This window comes from Pleurodeles waltl, chromosome 2_2 (assembly GCF_031143425.1).
Source record: "Pleurodeles waltl isolate 20211129_DDA chromosome 2_2, aPleWal1.hap1.20221129, whole genome shotgun sequence".
Classification (NCBI taxonomy): Eukaryota; Metazoa; Chordata; class Amphibia; order Caudata; family Salamandridae; genus Pleurodeles; species Pleurodeles waltl.
Genome location: NC_090439.1, coordinates 1,137,297,372 through 1,137,318,970, shown reverse-complemented (window position 1 = coordinate 1,137,318,970; position 21,599 = coordinate 1,137,297,372). Strand labels below are relative to the sequence as shown.

The 21,599-nt window shown below is 48.1% G+C and overlaps 1 protein-coding gene across 1 annotated transcript in view; it reads right to left on the bottom strand.

Annotated features, from left to right (window-relative positions):
• The window catches only part of LOC138282963 (zinc finger protein 271-like), a 34,785-nt gene extending 25,940 nt beyond the window's left edge, over positions 1-8,845 (bottom strand). The window contains exon 1 of the mRNA XM_069221036.1: positions 8,780-8,845. The gene's annotated coding sequence lies outside the window, so the exon portion shown is untranslated. The remainder of the gene's footprint in view (positions 1-8,779) is intronic.
• Positions 8,846-21,599: the final 12,754 nt, after the last annotated feature.

Below are 21,599 nucleotides of genomic sequence, written 5' to 3'. Positions count from 1 at the left end.
TCCAGTTTGTGATCTGATGGTCCAATTTGGTGGTAGTGGGCAGCTGGTTGGTGAGTTTTTGTGCTTTTCGTTAGGAGTCGAAGTTACAGTACCTCATGAGGATTTTCTTGTGAAAGAAATTGAAGCAAAAGTTGCAGAGGTCTTGCGAAGGGGGATGGAGTTGTTTGGAGCTGTGGGGGTTGGAGAATTATTTGGCAATGTTGAAGAGCTCTTTGCATTTGTTGGAGCTCTTTTCCAGTCTGAAAGATAGGGCTGTTTTTATTGCCTCACTTTGTTGGGTGTCGTAGTTTCTGAGTGCAGACTTGTGTTTATTGCAGTGGTGTCCCGGCTGGTTCTCCATTTCATCTCCAGCTGTTTGCAATGGCGTTTGAAGTATCTAATGTCTTTGGTGCACCAGCTGGCTTGTGTGTTGGTTCTTGAGTTCTTCAAGGGGGCTAGGGTGTATGCGCCTGTAGTGATCCAGCTGTTGAAGACTTTGATGCCGGCATTCAGGTCGCCAATGAGGTTTGGTTGATGGGCACTGAGGGAGTTGGTCCTGTCTGTGTCCTTTATCTTGTTCCAACTACACCAGAGGTTGTTAGTGGTCTTGTCTGTGGGGTGCGTTGATGAAATGGACGATGGAGTGATCAGTCAAAGTGAGTGCAGTGAGGTGGTTGAACTTGACCTTGTTGCTGGCTCTGAACATAGGGTTGAGGGGGTGTCTTGTATTGTGGGCAGGGCTTTGGACAATCTGGGTGAGTCCCAGGATCGAGGCTTTTAAGTAGGGCAGCGGAGTTGGGATCTTTCGGTCGTCAAGATGGAAGCTGATATCGCCAAGTAAGATGAAGTCATTCAAGCTGATGTTGAAGGGAGAGATGAAGTCTATGAGGAGATTGCTGAAGGTGGCGCGAGGTTCAGGGGGGAAGGAGAGGTCAGTAAGCTAAGGTACCTTTGCTGGTGGTGTGGTTGCTGGTCTAAAGTCAGAAGTGCATATGTTCCATGAAGGTTGTGCTCTCATTAGTGGAGGTGGTGCTGGTGATGAAGTCCTTGTGGATGATGGCAAGTCCTCCTCCTGGCTTGTCTGGTCTGTCCTGGTGGGAGATCTTGTAGCCCGGTGGAATGGCTGTGGAGATAGTGGGTGCCGATATGGGGTTTAGCCAGGTCTCTGTCAGGAAGAGGATGTCCGGGAAGTGCGTTTCAATGGTGTCCCAGATCTCAGTGGAGTGTTTGCTGAGCGATCTGGTGTTGAGGAGCATGCATGCCAGACGGAACGAGAAATTGTCAATGCTCGCCTGTTAGGGTACTGCCTGAAAAGAAACGAGTCCTACTCAGACAGCATCCAAGTTAAACAAGCATTTATTATTAAGTAATGTGCTTGAATGCAGAGGTGCAATAAAAAGCCATTTCTCAGGGGACTCTCAAAAAAACCTTCTGAGCATTACATATTTAAACGTTTTTGTCTCAATAAGATTACACAGAACCTGTTGCAACCAATATTTTTCTGTCTCAGGTTGTCAAGGACTCATTGTCTTAAGATGAAGAATGATTAATAATGTCTACTTGCAAATTTTCCTATATAGTATTAAGATACACAAAGTTAAGTACACTAAAGTTAGTTTCCGAATGTCTATCTTTGGCCTGCAGTCATCCTGTATGATTTATATGTTCTTGCACAACTTTATCAACTGATACTAATCTGATCTGCAGTGTTGGCAATCTTTAGTATACGTGAGTACTTGGCACATGAATAGTACATTTAAGCAATACAAGCTGTGTCAATGTACTGGACAAGAACTGACCTTCGTTGGTGCAGGTGAAATGGCTGTGAGTGCATGAGACAGGTCCTACCATGGAGCGAGGCGAGGTGCAGGAGAAGCTGTTGTAGCTGCATCTGGTGTTGAGTGTATGAAGGAGAGAGACTGTGTAGTGGCGGCGGTCAGCTGGACCAGGGATCGTGGCACTGGGTGTGGTCCAGGTGCGGACGAGCGCAAATGGATTTGCCTTTGGCGTGGTTGCACAGCAGCTGCCATTAAGTAGGTTCTGGAAGGGGACAGGGGAGGGGCAGATGGTAGGGCTAGGGATGTGCGGGGCGCAGAAGGAGGAAGAAGGCACATGAGGGAGATGCAGGCAGGTAAGGAGAAGAGGGAGTGTCGGAAAGCACAGGAGGAACCGGAAATGCACCAGCACAAAGGAAGAGCAGGCCCAAGGAAAATGGGCAAAAAGGCACAAAGAGAGAGTACTGAGTGAAAACCGGGCACAAAGAGAGAGCGTAGAGAGTGTAAAACAGGTGCAAAGAAAGACTGGCAAGTGCAGAATGGACACAAGGACGAAAGCAAAAGAGTGAGAATGAAAAGGACAAAAAGAAGGGAACAGGACTGAAAGACGAGAGGAAGGAGCATACAGCAAGAACGGAGGAGCACAAGAATGGAGGGGCCTCGAGACAGAAAGGCAGAGTCCGACAGGGCTTTAGATGGTCGTAGGACCCCAGGTAATTGGAAGCTAGCGGAAGCCAATAAGTAGGTCCTAGGAGGGCGGAGCTAGGGAAAGGCGGGGCACAGGAGGCAGGAAAACAAGGAGGTGGGAAAGTGCAGGGGTAACCAGAGGAAAACGAGCGCAAAGGAGACACAAGGAAAACTGGCAAAAAGAGGCATAGAGAGAGTGGAACAAGTGCAAAGGAACAAAAAAGTGGGTCATGATAGAAAACAGGCACAAAGAGAGTGGAGAATGAAGAATGGGCACAAAGATAAAGGTGTGAGAGTGTGAAAAGGACAAAGAAAAGGGCATGGGAGTGAAGGGCGAGATGAAGGAGCAGACAGTAAGAGAGAAGAAGGAGAGCAAGAACGAGCCGTGGCCTTGAAGCAATGAAGCCGGGTACAACAGGGCCTTAGGCTGGTCGGAAGACCAATCCAGGTAAGTGGGAGCTGGGTCCTAAACCTTAGTGATTGCGTCACTCTTGAAAAGGATTGGTACTTGTTTTGGGGTTTTGCTGGGGATCTTCCCTTTCTTCTGAAAGTAGGGGACACATGTCAGCACATCAGGTGTCAGGTTCTTGCATTGTTGGTAGGCTGACATTACTCTGTGGTAAGATCCAAGTGAATAGGATGGTCAACTGGTGGTTGGGGTAAGTGGGGGGAAACTGAGCCTGGACATGAGCCTTCAAATTAGGATTTGCAATATATGTTTTAAAGGCACGTAGGAAGGAAGACACTTTTGGCACCTTTACTCTGTTTCCAGCCATTTTAAGGTGGCAAGGAGGCTATGCAGGTGAGTATGGATCAAAGCAAACGGCGCAAAAGCCACTGAAAAGCAGCCCACCGGTTTGCAGCTTAAATAAGGTCTCACTATGATTCAGTCACTTTTCTTCCATGAAGTTGGGGGAGGCGTAAAATTCCACCTGCTCCAGGCCTGGCTCTAGAAGGTAGCATGTGATGTTCTGGCATGTGAGCAGGTGAGTCTATGGGTTGAAACACTTTTGCACTGCCTGACAAAGCTTGTAAGAACAGTAAGACAATTGGCTGCCGATTCCCAGTGGTGGGAGAACATTGTAGGCCTCAATGAGCATGGTGGAACTGACAAAATTCCCACTGACACCGGTGTCCTTGCAGCTCATAGCCTGTGAGCGCTGGAGTGTTGTTCTGCTTCGCATTGCCCCATGGAAGGGAATTATTTTTATGGTCTTGCTAGTGGCCTCTCAGGGTAGTGGGGTTGGGTTAGTGGCCTTCTCCTGAGACCAGCACCTCCCACTGGCCCCTTTATTTTCGCTGGAGGCTCAACACGGGCCAAGGGCCCAATGGCGTTCATTTTTAGAATTATCCTATATTTAGGACTCAGGAATATCCACAATATCAGCAAACAATCAGTCAAACTCCACAAGTACTACACATACAGGAGTATAAAAGTGTGTTCTAAACAGACTGCTCTACACAGCATTAGTACTCCAATATACTCTGCTCTTGCAGTGCAGGGATTTTATTTTGAAGATGGCTACTTCAAATCGCTGCAAGCTCGCACTAAAACGGTAGGTAACTATGCTGTGTAACTAACAGATTAATAGCCTCTTACTTGCCATTCTGAAAGCTATCCATCAGTTCCCACATTAACTGTCTGATTTAGCATTCTGTACAAGGCTACAAAGTGAATTTGACAAATTGGTCTATGAACGGGTCCAGTGAATAAAAAGATAAAAGACTAAAAAGAATTTGGGGAAGGTGACACGATTCCTTTTGCCCATGTACTACATACCATGGCCCAGAAAAGTGAAGCAATTCACACTAAAGGGAACTGTGCGATTGACTTAGCTACAAAAACAGCTCTGCAAACCTTTTAAGTCACTGCTGTAACTCAATCTCAAACTAAGATCGATGGATCCATCATGATGGCAAAAAAGCCAACATTAACATGCACTGGCAAAGCCAATAGACCTCACATGAATGCTAGAGTGAATGACTATGCTAAGGTAAGGCTTTGTCTCATTAGTATCACTTTAACACCTAAATACAGCAATCAACAACTGAAAGGGACTGTTAACCTTTGCAAAGAGGCAAACATGCAGCAGCGTTTTCAGTAACTTCTGATCTGCTAACATTTTTTAGGAAAAATATGCATATGGAGATGATGGATTTGTGGAAATTGCAACAAATCCATTTTTAATGTGTAAAATGCTGGAGTAGGAGAATCACATAATTGCAATAGGTATGGCAATAGCTTAATTCATCAGAGAATATTGATTGTATTGAGATCCCTAATAGTGCAGCAAGGGCGCGTCTGCTCTCCATGTTCGACCCAAAATATTCCACCTTTCTAAATATAAACCTCAATTGTTCATTTATTTATTTATCCACAGAAAATACCCAGAATTCAGCCTATATTCAAAGCCTTTGTTAACATTTTTACGACTTTAGCAATAGTGAAAAGGCCATCTGATTATTGCTGTCGCTCTCTGGAGCGATTTCCGACCAGCCCTGAAGTACGTTTACCACACCCCCCAAGGCTCTAAACAGCAACCTGGTACCGGGCAGGTTTGCATCACAAAACAGGAGGTGGGACGGGCAAGCAAGACCACGGATGGTGGGGAGGAGGGAGAGAAGAAGCAACAGCATGGACAGTGGGACAAGCAGTGGTGCGGCAGAATGCAGCAAGCAACACCAGGGACAGCAGGAGTTGGGTGGGTGAGAGATGAGGCTAGCAAGGATCCAGGGGTGGAGAGGCGGGCTACAAACACATACACCCGTATTGAGTGCGACCAGGAAAATAATACATAAAAATAAGTAATGCGTCCCCCACGTGCACAGCCAATGATATGACACTGGCCCCAGACAGAAAGCTGCACGAAAGGAACAAACACTAAGGGCCGTATTTATACTCTGGTTGCGCCGAATTTGCGTCGTTTTTTTCGACGCAAATTCGACGCTAAACTAACGCCAACTAACGCCATATTTATACTATGGCGTTAGACGCTTCGGGCGCCAAAGTGCCCGGAGTGTGCGTCATTTTTTTGCGTGAACCCCTTCCTTGCGTTAATGATATGCAAGGGAGGCGTTCCCGTCTTAAAAAATGACTCCCAGGCCTTTACGTGGTATTTATACTCCCGGGCAAAAATGACGCCCGGGAGTGGGCGTGGCCAAAAACGGCGCATTTGCGCCGCTTTTTAACGCCTGGGTCAGGCATGGCGTTAGGGGACAAGTGGGCTCAAAATGAGCCCAGAGCGCCCTCCCCTGCCCCCAGGGACCCCCCCTGCCACCCTTGGCCACCCCAGGAGGACACCCAAGGATGGAGGGACCCATCCCATGGACATTAAGGTAAGTTCAGGTAAGTTTTTTTTTTTTTTTTTTTTGTGGCATAGGGGGGCCTGATTTGTGCCCCCCTACATGCCACTATGCCCAATGACCATGCCCAGGGGACAGAAGTCCCCTGGGCATGGCCATTGGGCAAGGGGGCATGACTCCTATCTTTACAATGATAGGAGTCATGTTGATGGGGGATGGGCGTCGAAAAAAAATGGCGCAAGTCGGGTTACGACGATTTTTTCGACGTAACCTGACTTGCCCCATTTTAAGACGCCCATACGCCATTTTCCCCCTACGCCGGCGTTGTCTGGTGTACGTGGCTTTTTTCCACGCAAACCAGGCAGCGCCGGTCTGCTTGCGCCGGCTAACGCCATTCCATAAATACGGCGCCCGCATGGCGCTTCAGAATGGCGTTAGACGGCGCAAAATTTTTTGACGCTAAACTGCGTTAGCGCAGTTTAGCGTCAAAAAGTATAAATATGGGCCTAAGGGCCGTATTTATACTCTGGTTGCGCCGAATTTGCGTCGTTTTTTTCGACGCAAATTCGACGCTAAACTAACGCCAACTAACGCCATATTTATACTATGGCGTTAGACGCTTCGGGCGCCAAAGTGCCCGGAGTGTGCGTCATTTTTTAGCGTGAACCCCTTCCTTGCGTTAATGATATGCAAGGGAGGCGTTCCCGTCTTAAAAAATGACTCCCAGGCCTTTACGTGGTATTTATACTCCCGGGCAAAAATGACGCCCGGGAGTGGGCGTGGCCAAAAACGGCGCATTTGCGCCGCTTTTTAACGCCTGGGTCAGGCATGGCGTTAGGGGACAAGTGGGCTCAAAATGAGCCCAGAGTGCCCTCCCCTGCCCCCAGGGACCCCCCCTGCCACCCTTGGCCACCCCAGGAGGACACCCAAGGATGGAGGGACCCATCCCATGGACATTAAGGTAAGTTCAGGTAAGTTTTTATTTTTTTATTTTTTGTGGCATAGGGGGGCCTGATTTGTGCCCCCCTACATGCCACTATGCCCAATGACCATGCCCAGGGGACAGAAGTCCCCTGGGCATGGCCATTGGGCAAGGGGGCATGACTCCTATCTTTACAATGATAGGAGTCATGTTGATGGGGGATGGGCGTCGAAAAAAAATGGCGCAAGTCGGGTTACGACGATTTTTTCGACGTAACCTGACTTGCCCCATTTTAAGACGCCCATACGCCATTTTCCCCCTACGCCGGCGTTGTCTGGTGTACGTGGCTTTTTTCCACGCAAACCAGGCAGCGCCGGTCTGCTTGCGCCGGCTAACGCCATTCCATAAATACGGCGCCCGCATGGCGCTTCAGAATGGCGTTAGACGGCGCAAAATTTTTTGACGCTAAACTGCGTTAGCGCAGTTTAGCGTCAAAAAGTATAAATATGGGCCTAAGGGCCGTATTTATACTCTGGTTGCGCCGAATTTGCGTCGTTTTTTTCGACGCAAATTCGACGCTAAACTAACGCCAACTAACGCCATATTTATACTATGGCGTTAGACGCTTCGGGCGCCAAAGTGCCCGGAGTGTGCGTCATTTTTTTAGCGTGAACCCCTTCCTTGCGTTAATGATATGCAAGGGAGGCGTTCCCGTCTTAAAAAATTACTCCCAGGCCTTTACGTGGTATTTATACTCCCGGGCAAAAATGACGCCCGGGAGTGGGCGTGGCCAAAAACGGCGCATTTGCGCCGCTTTTTAACGCCTGGGTCAGGCATGGCGTTAGGGGACAAGTGGGCTCAAAATGAGCCCAGAGTGCCCTCCCCTGCCCCCAGGGACCCCCCCTGCCACCCTTGGCCACCCCAGGAGGACACCCAAGGATGGAGGGACCCATCCCATGGACATTAAGGTAAGTTCAGGTAAGTTTTTATTTTTTTATTTTTTGTGGCATAGGGGGGCCTGATTTGTGCCCCCCTACATGCCACTATGCCCAATGACCATGCCCAGGGGACAGAAGTCCCCTGGACATGGCCATTGGGCAAGGGGGCATGACTCCTATCTTTACAATGATAGGAGTCATGTTGATGGGGGATGGGCGTCGAAAAAAAATGGCGCAAGTCGGGTTACGACGATTTTTTCGACGTAACCTGACTTGCCCCATTTTAAGACGCCCATACGCCATTTTCCCCCTACGCCGGCGCTGTCTGGTGTACGTGGCTTTTTTCCACGCAAACCAGGCAGCGCCGGTCTGCTTGCGCCGGCTAACGCCATTCCATAAATACGGCGCCCGCATGGCGCTTCAGAATGGCGTTAGACGGCGCAAAATTTTTTGACGCTAAACTGCGTTAGCGCAGTTTAGCGTCAAAAAGTATAAATATGGGCCTAAACGAGCAAGTGGACGCAGGAGGCACTGACCAATGACAGACAAGCAAGGGAATGAGAGTGACATCAAAGCCAACCAATGGGAAGTGGAAGGGCTCCAGGCCTCTTTTTTTCCTTCAAGAAATCTTGCAAGCGTCAGCACATGCAAGGTCTCAGGCAAGGCCTAACAAGGGGCTGCAGTCGGACGCTGAGGGCTGTGACCCGGCGCAGCGTGTGCAGCGGAGGGTTTGGGACAGAGGCTCACGCCGGGAGCGAGGATCTCTGAGAGGGAGCTGCCGGCACAGGACTTGAGAGCAGTGATGGGCCTGGATGAATGTGTAGGTGGGGGGGACATCACAGTACACGGTGGGACTGGACACAGAGGAAGAGCATCGCTAGTTGCAGCAATCTGTACTAGTCGGGTCGGCAACACGTAACGCAGGAGATGCAAACTCAAAACAATTCATTGGCGGGAACGAGATGAAGACCAGGGACCGTGTTAACAATTCTCTTGTTGCGCTATTATGTAAGTAATACAAATTCGTGTGTAGCAAGCAGGAGTGACGATCGATGGATTCAGAGTTATCACACACGATAAAAGGCACAGGTTAACACAACGTCCTCGGAGCCCCGCTAAAGCTCTAAGCCAGGGTCTACAAAGCAGCACACGGGGAGTCAGAGGCCGATACTGACCCGAACCGGCGGCCGAGAAATGGGTCTGTGTCCAGTGCCTCCGAAGCGGCCGGCGAGGAACCGTCATGGACGTAGAAACAGGACTCTTCGTTACTTTAACGAACGTGACTATCCCATTCCAATATGGCGGCTGGATCGGCGGAAACTGATTTCTCTTCCGCGGCGGCCATCTTGGCGCGGTGCAGGTCACTCGGCGAGGACGGGCCGACGCACCAAGCTCAACCACAATGCGCCTCTTTCCGTAACCGTTAGGGGCTCTGCGTGAATCTTATAGTCACCGGCACTGTTTGGCAGACGTTAATGCAAGCTTCGTACGTCACAGCCGCTTCTTGGGATACTTCATGAAGTTTGGTACGGATACGATTTAGGCATACATGCCTACAGTCGTTTTCCTTCACATCCTTCACCACAACCCTCAACTATAAATATTGTAGAAAGTGTTATATGAACAAAAAAAAACTATCTTGGTCGAAGAAATGACTAGCTCACGTAATAGCAATCATAAATTAGCTCATGCTGTATTACTACCCTTTAAATCACACTCCAATTTAGTTGACCTCCTCCTGCGTTCACCTGTATTGATTCAAATGATCCCAGGATACCCCAAGAGTGGGTATTATACCAAAACCTGAGTTATGAACAAAGGAGTGCTTTCAAACTAAACCTAGGCATAGCTGCCAAGCTTTCCACTTAATTATGTGTGACATTTTTGTATGTACAGTGTGGTAAAGTGTGACTTTTGAGTGATACTAAAAACAAACATGCATTGGCTTTGGTGATGTGTTTTAGCCATGTTGTACACCAGAGTGCCTGCTCTTCAGCATGGCTAAAAGATAGTGGCGTAGACTGGAGTGGAGAAGTTGTGTAGATTAGCATGGTGGATTGAATAGGGGTACATTGAGTTGGAGTGTGGGGTAGACTTGAGTGGGGTAGATAGGAGTAGGGTAAATTGTGGTAGATTGTGGTAGAGTGCAGTGGGATATATTAGCGTAGACTGGAGTGGAGTCGGCTGGATTGGGGTAGATTAGAGTGGAATCGGGTAGAATGGAGTGAAATCAGGTACATTAAAGTGGAGCAGGGTATATTGGAGTGGTGTAGATTGGGAAGTATGGTAGATTAGAGTGGTGTGATGTAGATTGGGATGGGGAGGTATAGATTGCTGTGGGGTGGATTACATTGAGGTAAATTGGAGTGGAATAGAGTAGGGTAGATTGGAGTGGGGTAGATTGAACTGGAATAAATTGTGGTGGAGACGATTGGGATGGAGTTGGGTAGATTGGCGTGGAGTGGGGCAGATAAGGGTAGAGTTGAGTGGGATATATTGGGGCAGATAGGAGTGGGGTGGGGAAGAGTGGAGTGAATGGATTGGGTTAGACTGGAGGGGAGTAAGGTAGATTAGGGTTGAGTGGGGTAGAGTGGATAGGGGTGATTGGAGTGGGATAGATTGGGTGAATTATTGTAGGGTAGGTTAGAGTGACTGGGTAGATTGGAGTGAAATATGTAGGAATGGGGTAGTTCGGCGAGGGGGAGATAGGGGTAGACTGGAGTCGCATGGGGTAGATTGGAGCAGAGAGGACATAGTGCTGTGGCGTACATTGCGGTGGGGTAGATTGGAGCAGAGTTGGACAGGGTGCTGTGGGGTTGATTTAGGTGGGGTAGATTAGGTTAGAGTGGGGTAGATTGAGTTAGGGTGGGGTAGATTGGAGTGGGATAGATTGGAGGTGGGCGGATCTGATGGGGAAGACTGGAGACAGGTAGTTTGGGGTGGAGTGGGGTAGAGTAGATTGGAGTGGGGTGGATTTGGATTGGGTGGTTTAGATTGCACTAGAGTGGGGTAGATTTGAGTGAAGTGGAGTGGGGAAGAGTGGGGTAGAGTGGAACGGAGAGTGGTAGATTGGGATGGCGTGGGATAGATTGGGTGGATTGAGTGGTTAGATGGGAAAGGAGTAGGTTGGGTTGAATGTGGTGGAGTGGAGTTGGATAGATTGGAGTGGAGTAAGATAGATTGGGGAAGAGTGGAGTGGGGTAAATTGGAGTACAGGGGTGGATTAGGGTGGAGTGGTTTGGGGTAGATTGGGTGAATTAGATTGGAATGAGTGGGGTAGGTTGAAGAGGGTTGATCAGAGTGGGGTAGATTTTTGTGGGGTGTGGTAAATTGCAGCAGGGTGGGGTGAAATAAGGTGGATTGGGGTAAAGAGGAATGGAGTAGATTGAGTGGAGTAGATAGGGGTAGAGTGGAGTGGGGACGACTGGGGAGGGGTAGACTGAGGTGGGGTAGACGAGTGGGGTGGAATGGGGTAGAGTGGGTTAGACTGGAGTGAAGTGAAGAAGGTCAAATTGGGTATAGTGGAGTGGTTTGTGACAGAGTGGAGTGGGGAAGACTGGATGGATTGGAGTGAGTGGGGTAAATTATGGTGGAGTGGGGTAGATTGGAGTGGTGTGGGTTAGATTTGAGTGGAGTAGAGAGGAGTGGGGTAGATTGGAGTGGGTTGGATTGGGGTACACTGTAGTGGGGTGAATTGGGGTACATTGGAGTGGTGTGGTTTACACGGGTAGAGTGGATCAGAGTGGGGTAGATTGGAGTGAAGTGCGGTAGACTGGGGTGGGGCGTGGTAGATTGGAGTGAGGTGGAGTTGATTAGGTTAGATTGAGTGGAGTAAATTGTAAAGGGGTAGAGTGGGGTAGACTGGATCACAGTGAAGTGGATTTGGGTAGACTGGAGTGGGATGGGGTTGATTGGGTTACAGTTGGGTAGATTGGGGTGGGATGGAGTGGGATAGTTAAATTAGGGTGGGGTCGATTGGAGTGGAATGGGGTAGACAGGGTGGAGTGGAGTAGGGTAGATTGGAGTGGAGTGGGGCAGACTAGCAAAGTGAGTGGGGTTGGGTAGACTGGGATACATTGGAGTACAGCGGAGTGGGAAAGATTGGAGTGGATTGGGTAGAGTGAAGTGGGGTAAGCATTGTGGAGTGGAGGGGCATAGAGCGGAGCAGCATGTTGTGTCATGGAGTGAGTGGTATAGACTGGAGTGGTGTGGAGCTGAGTGGCATGGAGTGTCGTAGAGTGTCTTAGAGTGGAAGGGCACAGAGTGGAGTGGCAAGTTTTAGAGTGGAATGTCGTAGAATGGAGTTGCATACAGTGGAGTGGCATTGTGTGGAATATGCATGGTGTGATAGCGCACTGCTATTGCAGATAACACATTTTCAATTGAAATGACCATTACATTTGCCAGAAATACAGTCTTACAGCACACAAACGATAATGTGTGCAAATGCAATCACCTACTGTATTGATGTGTTTTGATTGTACTCAAATATTTGTTTCCATCACACTTCAGAATTACAGAACAAATGTGCTTAATTTGTACTAATTCTGATATATTCTGAAACATCAGCATAGTTCATTTTTTTTATTGTGCTAGAAATAAAACACCTTCCACCCTCTCCTCTTACTTTGGTACTCAGTAGCATTGTCACATAAATTCTCTCACGCTGATGTCAGTGAAAGAAAAGTAAACACTAAGCTTTGGAAAACAGCACTTGCCATTTCAATCAATCAATCAATCAATCAGGATTTATGAAGAGTGGCAAATCAGCTGTGAAAGGTCTCGAGGCGCTGGAGTTGCTAGCTGCTTCGTAGTGCTTTGTTAATTCGAACAGCCATGTCTTGAGTCCTTTTCTGAATACCCGGAGCGATGCAACGTTCCTGAGGTGCAAGAGAAGGTCGTTCCAGGCTTTGGCCGCCAGGTCTCTGTCTTTGAATGCACAGAAAATGTCAAGATGAGAACAAGATTTAAAGGCCTGATTACAGAAAGCGAGTGTGTGATAGAATACAGTAAACAAGATTTGGGCAATGGGAGGGATGAACTCAAGCTGGACAGCCTAAAGCAAATAAAGCAAGCAAAAAGATACCCCGAAAATGTGAGTTACAAACCACAAATCCACTGATAAGTATCAGCAGAATGCATTCCTAGGTAAGCTTTCTGAAAATACCCAAGATGTCTTTAGCAAGCTAGTCAGCTGATCTGTCTGGTAGGCTTCAATCTAGAAAACAATTAAGCCTATTTAATAAGGATATGTAAACATGTCAGCTCATTTTGATCATGGTAATAACTTCCTGAAGGTAAAGGGAGCTTGATAGGGGTATTGGGGTTAACTTTGAATTTGTAATGGCTAACAAGGTGAGAGGAAATTAACTGACTTAGATAGCCAATGAGCATGGCCGCCTTGGCATCACAGAGTATAGGCATGCTACGAATGGCCACCTGGTTAAGAGTTAACACTCTTATTCTCATAAATGCCAACATTTGCAAATGAGAAAGAGGGGGGTTTTCAAAAATAAATCGGGGGAATAATTTTCTCCATTGGCATGCATTGAAAGGGGGTAATTTCAGGTAGGAGAAAGCTATCATGAAGGCATTTGTGGCTTAAAAGTCGGGTGTCGCCCACCTGAATCAGTTGTGATGGCATGTCCGCATATTTGCCAATATTCTGGAAGATGAAAGAGGGAGATAGTGAAAAACAATTAGGGCAATGTATTTTCCCCATTGACTAATATTGAAACAGAGGCAATTTTAGGCGGGAGACAGCAAAAATAAAATACATTTTTGGCTTTAAAAACCAGGAGTCTCCTGCCTGAAATGGTCTGTTAGCATGTATGCCCTCTGAGCACTAATATGAGCTGGACAAGCTCCCACACAGTAGGTTTTTAGCTCATGTGTTGAAACTTTGCAATGTCATAATCCATTACATGTCTGTGAGTTCCTCTTAGGATATGGGATGTGGCAACTGATGCCTTTATTCATGCCCTTGTTATGTGTGGATGTGGACTTACTGAGCTCCTGAAATCGCTCGCACTTTGGATTTCTCAAGTGCAAGAGCAACTGAACAAGATTTCAAAGACAATTATGGGTGATACATGAAGAAGTGATTTTTCTGTAACAGAGAAGGTGTACTCAAGAGCGAGGAGGTCCAGTTCAGCCGGGTGCCGGGAGAGAAGAAAGACATAGATTATTGAGCCGTGTGCCACCATGTCCCGCCCTGCAAGGCTGCAGAGGCCAGGCTTGGCCCAGAAAGGCAGAACAAAGGACTTCCTCAGAGAGAGGGTGTTACACCCTCTCCCTTTGGAAATAGGTGTCAGGGCTGGGGAAGAGTAGCCTCCCCCAGCCTCTGGAAATGCTTTGATGGGCACAGATGGTGCCCATCTCTGCATAAGCCAGTCTGCACCGGTTCAGGGATCCCTCAGCCCTGATCTGGCGCGAAACTGGACAAAGGAAAGGGGAGTATCCACTCCCCTGACCTGCACCTCCCCTGGGAGGTGCCCAGAGCTCCTCCAGTGTGCTCCAGACCTCTGCCATCTTGGAAACAGAGGTGCTGCTGGCACACTGGACTGCTCTGAGTGGCCAGTGCCAGCAGGTGATGTCAGAGACTCCTTCTGATAGGCTCCTTCAGGTGTTGCTAGCCTATCCTCTCTCCTAAGTAGCCAAACGTCCTTTTCTGGCTATTTAGGGTCTCTGCTTTGGGGAATTCCTTAGATAACGAATGCAAGAGCTCATCAGAGTTCCTCTGCATCTCTCTCTGCCAAGGAATCGACTGCTGACCGTGCTGGAAGCCTGCAAAACTGCAACAAAGTAGCAAAGACGACTACTGCGACCTTGTAACGCTGATCCTGCCGCCTTCTCGACTGTTTTCCTGGTGGTGCATGCTGTGGGGAAAGTCTGCCTCCGAAGAAATCTCCCGTGGGTCGACGGAATCTTCGCCCTGCAACCACAGGCACCAAAGAACTGTATCCCCGGTCCTCTGGGTCTCCTCTCAGCACGACGAGCGAGGTCCCTTGAACTCAGCAACTCTGTCCAAGTGACTCCCACAGTCCAGTGACTATTCAGTCCAAGTTTGGTGGAGGTAAGTCCTTGCCTCCCCACGCTAGACTGCATTGCTGGGAACCGCGTGTTTTGCAGCTACTCCGGCTCCTGTGCACTCTCCGAGGATTTCCTTTGTGCACAGCCAAGCCTGGGTCCGTGGCACTCTAACCTGCATTGCACGACCTCCTGAGTTGTCCTCCGGCTTCGTGGGACCCTCTTGTGCAACTTCAGGTGAGCTCCGGTTCACTCCACTTCGTAGTGCCTGTTCCGGCACTTCTGCGGGTGCTGCTTGCTTCTGAGTGGGCTCTTTGTCTTGCTGGACGCCCCCTCTGTCTCCTCACGCAATTTGCGACATCCTGGTCCCTCCTGGGCCACAGCAGCATCCAAAAATCCTAACCGCAACCCTTGCAGCTAGCAAGGCTTGTTTGCGGTCTTTCTGCACGGAAACACCTCTGCACGACTCTTCACGACGTGGGATATCCATCCTCCAAAGGGGAAGTTTCTAGCCCTCTTCGTTCTTGCAGAATCCACAGCTTCTACCATCCGGTGGCAGCTTCTTTGCACCCACAGCTGGCATTTCCTGGGCATCTGCCCATTCCCGACTTGATCGTGACTCTTGGACTTGGTCCCCTTGTTCCACAGGTACTCTCGTCAGGAAATCCATTGTTGTTGCATTGTTGGTGTTGGTCTTCCTTGCAGAATTCCCCTATCACGACTTCTGTGCTCTTTGGGGAACTTAGGTGCACTTTGCACCCACTTTTCAGGGTCTTGGGGTGGGCTATTTTTCTAACCCTCACTGTTTTCTTACAGTCCCAGCGACCCTCTACGAGATCACATAGGTTTGGGGTCCATTCGTGGTTCGCATTCCACTTCTAGAGTATATGGTTTGTGTTGCCCCTATCCCTATGTGCCCCCATTGCATTCTATTGTGACTATACATTGTTTGCACTGTTTTCTATTGCTATTACTGCATATTTTGGTATTGTGTACATATATCTTGTGTATATTTGCTATCCTCATACTGTGGGGAATTCACTGAGATACTTTTGGCATATTGTCATAAAAATGAAGTACCTTTATTTTTAGTATATCTGTGTATTGTGTTTTCTTATGATATTGTGCATATGACACTAGTGGTACTGTAGGAGCTTCACTCGTCTCCTAGTTCAGCCTAAGCTGCTCTGCTAAGCTACCTTTTCTATCAGCCTAAGCTGCTAGACACCCCTCTACACTAATAAGGGATACCTGGGCCTGGTGCAAGGTGTAAGTACCCCTTGGTACTCACTACAAGCCAGTCCAGCCTCCTACACACAGCATATATCACTTCCTGACTCAGCATTCCCTTCAGCCCAATAGGCGAACGCAGAGCATCAGATGGCCCTGGAATGCAGGACCACTTTATTGGTAAGCCACAAATGTTGCACTTCCGTGGGCTCAGCTTGCACCTTCCATCTCCCAAGAGCTTCAGGATACGGCCAGGCTTGCAGGCCAAGCTGCGGATGCAACCGCTCTACACTGCCAGCAGCCTCAATTGACAGCACTCTAGTCTCACTGGTCTCCATCAGACCAATTGGTGCCTGTTCTCCCCCTTCTTCCTCCACCTGTGCTCCCTTGTCAATGTTATTCGGGTGGTTCTCTGACAGGTTTCATTCCATGCGGCCGATGCCATGTCCAGCTCCTCAGGTTCCGCGGCCCAGCAGGCCTGCCACACTGCGTCTTGCATTTCTACAACATTTGCGGGTCATCAACGTTGAGATCACATTGTTGTACTGTATTTTTTCTTCCCTTGATTGTATAACAGCATTTTCATTTCTGTACGAGTCAGGATGGTGCAGGACTTATATAGGGCCATCCTGTCAAGCCACGCCCCAAGGTGTCCCACTGTTATGCACAATACCTTCAGCAAATCCTAGCTTTTTACCCAACTGCACTTTACTGCTGGTTTTTTTGAGCCAATAGTCACAATGTTAACAGCAAAATGTCAGGTCCGAGACTATAATGTGATATCTAACAAAAGGTCAGTAGCTTTTTCTAGTTTTTTTTGTGCGTGAATATAATCCCATTTTCAAGGGTCACTGAGAGCATCGCTAGCAGACTCCAAAGTTATGATCAATTATTAAGCAGAGGATATGTAACTGTACTTAAAGACTGCTATGAAAGACCTCAGAAAATTACAATCCTGCCTCATGACAATTCATCAATGTCATGACAATCTACAAATGCTAAACTCACAGAAAAACAGATTCGTCTTTATCTTTCCAAAGCATAAAAAAAATGTGACCAAACGGAGTGACTTCTCGTGCATCTTGACACCAGCGACAAGCTAGCCTGCATCTAGGACAGGATTCTATCTCTTTCCTCACATATAAATATACTCATCAATGCCGCAAACTCTCCTCTATAACTTAATGAAGATCAAAAACTTTCTATCCTAAAGCAAACTGAAGTCTGTCTTTTCTGCTGCTGCTAGTTCGCTGCTGGACTCCAGCAATGGCTTGCTGACAGGCATACCCTAATTACCTCTTCACAGATCACAGTGTTTCACTTAACTGCCCAACTGGTCTCTTCAAAGAAAAGTATTTGACAGAAAAATAACTACCCTAAAAGACGTACATCGCTGTAGGAAAGTACCATCTTGCCTGGCATGTTACCCCCATTTTTCACTGTATATATGTTGTTTTAGTTGTATGTGTCACTGGGACCCTGGTAACCCAGGGCCCCAGTGCTCATAAGTGTGCCTGAAGGTGTTACCTGTGTAGTGACTAACTGTCTCACTGAGGCTCTGCTAATCAGAACCTCAGTGGTTATGCTCTCTCATTTCTTTCCAAATTGTCACTGACAGGCTAGTGACCATTTTTACCAATTTACATTGGCTTACTGGAACACCCTTATAATTCCCTAGTATATGGTACTGAGGTACCCAGGGTATTGGGGTTCCAGGAGATCCCTATGGGCTGCAGCATTTCTTTTGCCACCCATAGGGAGCTCTGACAATTCTTACACAGGCCTGCCACTGCAGCCTGAGTGAAATAACGTCCACGTTATTTCACAGCCATTTTACACTGCACTTAAGTAACTTATAAGTCACCTATATGTCTAACCTTTACCTGGTAAAGGTTAGGTGCAAAGTTACTTAGTGTGAGGGCACCCTGGCACTAGCCAAGGTGCCCCAACATTGTTCAGAGCCAATTCACTGAACTTTGTGAGTGCGGGGACACCATTATACGCGTGCACTACATATAGGTCACTACCTATATGTAGCTTCACCATGGTAACTCCGAATATGGCCATGCAACATGTCTATGATCATGGAATTGCCCCCTCTATGCCATCCTGGCATTGTTGGTACAATTCCATGATCCCAGTGGTCTGTAGCACAGACCCTGGTACTGCCAGACTGCCCTTCCTGGGGTTTCTCTGCAGCTGCGGCTGCTGCCAACCCCTCAGACAGGCAGCTGCCCTCCTGGGGTCCAGCCAGGCCTGGCCCAGGATGGCAGAACAAAGAACTTCCTCTGAGAGAGGGTGTGACACCCTCTCCCTTTGGAAAATGGTGTGAAGGCAGGGGAGGAGTAGCCTCCCCCAGCCTCTGGAAATGCTTTGTTGGGCACAGATGTGCCCAATTCTGCATAAGCCAGTCTACACCGGTTCAGGGACCCCTTAGCCCCTGCTCTGGCGCGAAACTGGACAAAGGAAAGGGGAGTGACCACTCCCCTGACCTGCACCTCCCCTGGGAGGTGTCCAGAGCTCCTCCAGTGTGCTCCAGACCTCTGCCATCTTGGAAACAGAGGTGCTGCTGGCACACTGGACTGCTCTGAGTGGCCAGTGCCACCAGGTGACGTCAGAGACTCCTTGTGATAGGCTCCTTCAGGTGTTAGTAGCCTTTCCTCTCTCCTAGGTAGCCAAACCCTCTTTTCTGGCTATTTAGGGTCTCTGTCTCTGGGGAAACTTTAGATAACGAATGCATGAGCTCAGCCGAGTTCCTCTGCATCTCCCTCTTCACCTTCTGATAAGGAATCGACCGCTGACCGCGCTGGAAGCCTGCAAACCTGCAACATAGTAGCAAAGACGACTACTGCAACTCTGTAACGCTGATCCTGCCGCCTTCTCGACTGTTTTCCTGCTTGTGCATGCTGTGGGGGTAGTCTGCCTCCTCTCTGCACCAGAAGCTCCGAAGAAATCTCCCGTGGGTCGACGGAATCTTCCCCCTACAACCGCAGGCACCAAAAAGCTGCATTACCGGTCCCTTGGGTCTCCTCTCAGCCCGACGAGCGAGGTCCCTCGAATCCAGCGACACCGTCCAAGTGACCCCCACAGTCCAGTGACTCTTCAGCCCAAGTTTGGTGGAGGTAAGTCCTTGCCTCACCTCGCTGGGCTGCATTGCTGGGAACCGCGACTTTGCAAGCTACTCCGGCCCCTGTGCACTTCCGGCGGAAATCCTTTGTGCACAGCCAAGCCTGGGTCCACGGCACTCTAACCTGCATTGCACGACTTTCTAAGTTGGTCTCCGGCGACGTGGGACTCCTTTGTGCAACTGCGGCGAGCACCGTTTCACGCATCCTCGTAGTGCCTGTTTCTGGCACTTCTCCGGGTGCTACCTGCTTCAGTGAGGGCTCTTTGTCATGCTCGACGTCCCCTCTCTCTGCAGGTCCAATTTGCTACCTCCTGGTCCCTCCTGGGCCCCAGCAGCGTCCAAAAACGCCAAACGCACGATTTGCGTGTAGCAAGGCTTGTTGGCGTCCATCCGGCGGGAAAACACTTCTGCACGACTCTCCAAGGCGTGGGGGATCCATCCTCCAAAGGGGAAGTCTCTAGTCCTTGTCGTTCCTGCAGTATTCACAGTTCTTCAGCCTAGTAAGAGCTTCTTTGCACCAACAGCTGGCATTTCTTGGGCATCTGCCCATCTCCGAGCTGCTTGTGACTTTTGGACTTGGTCCCCTTGTTCCACAGGTACCCTCAGTCAGGAATCCATCGTTGTTGCATTGCTGATTTGTGTTTTCCTTGCATTTTCCCTCTAACACGACTATTTTGTCCTTAGGGGAACTTTAGTGCACTTTGCACTCACTTTTCAGGGTCTTGGGGAGGGGTATTTTTCTAACTCCCACTATTTTCTAATAGTCCCAGCGACCCTCTACAAGGTCACATAGGTTTGGGGTCCATTCGTGGTTCGCATTCCACTTCTGGAGTATATGGTTTGTGTTGCCCCTATCCCTATGTTTCCCCATTGCATCCTATTGTAACTATACATTGTTTGCACTGTTTTCTAAGACTATACTGCATATTTTTGCTATTGTGTATATATATCTTGTGTATATTTCCTATCCTCTCACTGAGGGTACACTCTAAGATACTTTGGCATATTGTCATAAAAATAAAGTACCTTTATTTTTAGTATAACTGTGTATTGTGTTTTCTTATGATATTGTGCATATGACACTAAGTGGTACTGTAGTAGCTTCACACGTCTCCTAGTTCAGCCTGAGCTGCTCTGCTAAGCTACCATTATCTATCAGCCTAAGCTGCTAGACACCCTATACACTAATAAGGGATAACTGGGCCTGGTGCAAGGTGCAAGTACCCCTTGGTACTCAATACAAGCCAGTCCAGCCTCCTACATTGGTTGTGCAGTGGTGGGATAAGTGCTTGAGACTACTTACCACTCTTGTCATTGTACTTTTCATAAGAGAAAAATATACAAAACAAGGTCAGTGTATATACACATAGCCAAAAAGTTTTGCATTTCCTCTTTTCACTCTTTTCTAAGTGCTGAAAAGTACTTCTAAACTTTCAAAAAGTTCTTAAAAGTTTAAAAAGTTTTTTTCTGTCTTTCCAAAAAGTTCTGAAAACTTTTTTCTCTTTTTCTATCACTTTAACTCTCTCTAAAAAATGTCTGGCACAGGAAAAATTGTTGAACTGTCCAAACTTGCATATGATCACCTTAGCTGGAAAGGAGCAAGGAGTCTCTGCATAGAGAGAGGTTTGAGTGTAGGGAAGAATCCTTCTTTAGAACTGTTAATTAATATGCTTAGAGTACAGGATAAGGCCATAAGTGCCCAATCTGTAGAAAAAGTAGCTAATGGTTCTCAATCTGATCCAGGGACTCCCCCAGGAAAAGGTTCAGGAAAGAAACTTCTCAGCCTGCCCATTACTAGACAGTCTAGCATAGTTGGTACAGAGGTTGAATCACACCATACTAATGGTGTGCTCTCACATTATACTGGTAGCCAAGCTGTTAGGGTGCCCTCTGTAAGGGACAGGTCTCCTTCTGTTCATTCCCATCATACCTCTGTATCTAGAAATGTCCCTCCCACCCACCCTGATGACAGATTGTTAGAAAGGGAGCTCAATAGATTGAGAGTGGAACAAACCAGACTGAAGCTCAAGAAGCAACAGCTGGATTTGGATAGACAGTCTTTAGAAGTAGAGAGGGAAAGACAGAAGTTGGGTTTAGAAACCCATGGTGGCAGCAGCAGTATTCCCCATAGTCATCCTGCAAAAGAGCATGATTCCAGGAATCTGCACAAGATAGTTCCCCCTTATAAGGAGGGGGATGACATTAACAAGTGGTTTGCTGCACTTGAGAGGGCCTGTGCTGTACAGGATGTCCCTCAAAAGCAGTGGGCTGCTATCCTATGGCTATCATTTACTGGAAAAGGTAGGGATAGGCTCCTTACTGTAAAAGAAAATGATGCTAATAATTTCCAAGTTCTTAAGAATGCACTCCTGGATGGTTATGGCTTAACCACTGAACAGTACATGATAAAGTTCAGAGATACCAAAAAGGAGTCTTCACAATACTGGGTTGATTTCATTGACCAGGCAGTGAAGGCCTTGGAGGGGTGGTTACATGGCAGTAAAGTTACTGATTATGACAGCCTGTATAACTTGATCCTGAGAGAGCATATTCTTAATAATTGTGTGTCTGATTTGTTGCACCAGTACTTGGTGGACTCAGATCTGACC